A 1,006-nucleotide genomic window follows, 5' to 3' on the forward strand; every position below is an offset into this window, starting at 1 on the left:
TCTATTAAATTTCCTCTTAGCCTCCAGAGGAAAGCTATCCCAGCTTCTCCACACTATCCCTCGGGACACACTGTAAGACGTCAAACGGGTTCTGTATGTCTGATAGACATATATTTCAGCTACAGGGGAGTCAAAGGTTATGGGGAACGGGCGGCAAAGTTGCGTTGTGTCGAAGGTCTCATCAGCCACGAACTTTTTAAATGGCGGGCTCGAGGGGCCGAATGGCCCAATCCTGCTCCTATTTTTTCTTTTGGGGAAGGTTAGTTTCTTAATTATGTAATATTTGAGCAGCTAAACAACGTTGGAAGGAAACTCCCACGGGACGTAGAAAAGTGCAAAATCTTAGCTCTACCGAGAGCTCATGCACCTGAGAGGTTAACCCTGTGTTTCTCTGTCCACAGATCTTCCAGGACCTTCGAAGTGTTTCCAGCATTTAATCAACAATTCCAGATGCAGTATCTGCTGCATATTGCTTTTTATGTTAACGCAGTGTCCCCGCTTGTATTAACAAAAGTCAAAAATAAATTGTAGCTACCAGAAAATAGAATCGATTAAGTCGGCGTGCATTGGTGGTTCAGGGGTAGAATTCTCGCCTGCCACGCGGGAGACCCGGGTTCGATTCCCGGCCAATGCAGGCTAATTTTTTTAACAATTCATTTCATAGCAAACACATCACATGAGCATAAATAATTTATTAGCTGTACCTGTGCAAGTGGATCAAGGGTATGAATGTTCTGCTCCTGTTGCTGTGCAACAGCTTTGAGGGGCTGAATGGCATCCTGTTCCTGTGTAACAGGCTCGATTCTTACTCTGACAGACATTGCATTGCTCACTTCCTCGTTAGTCTCGTTGTGAGTATCCCCGCCTGTCACGCGGGAGACCGGGGTGAAATTCCCCGACGGGAAGGAATTTTAACATCCCCAATTTTAAACGTTTTGGCAGCACCTTAAAGCGGTCCTTGGAAAAGATCAACAGTGAAAGATTGAACCTAAAACAATTTTAAACG

The 1,006-nt window shown here is 45.0% G+C and overlaps 1 non-coding gene across 1 annotated transcript; it reads left to right on the forward strand.

The window, feature by feature from the left end:
* The first annotated feature begins 563 nt into the window (after positions 1–563).
* trnag-gcc (transfer RNA glycine (anticodon GCC)) lies at positions 564–634 on the forward strand. The gene has a single exon. It is a non-coding gene; the product is annotated as a tRNA-Gly (tRNA).
* The last annotated feature ends 372 nt before the right edge of the window (positions 635–1,006 follow it).

The sequence above is a fragment of the Somniosus microcephalus genome, unplaced genomic scaffold (genome assembly GCF_052327205.1).
Source record: "Somniosus microcephalus isolate GS21.2 unplaced genomic scaffold, FLI_Smic_1.0 unresolved_chr8, whole genome shotgun sequence".
NCBI classification, from domain to species: Eukaryota; Metazoa; Chordata; class Chondrichthyes; order Squaliformes; family Somniosidae; genus Somniosus; species Somniosus microcephalus.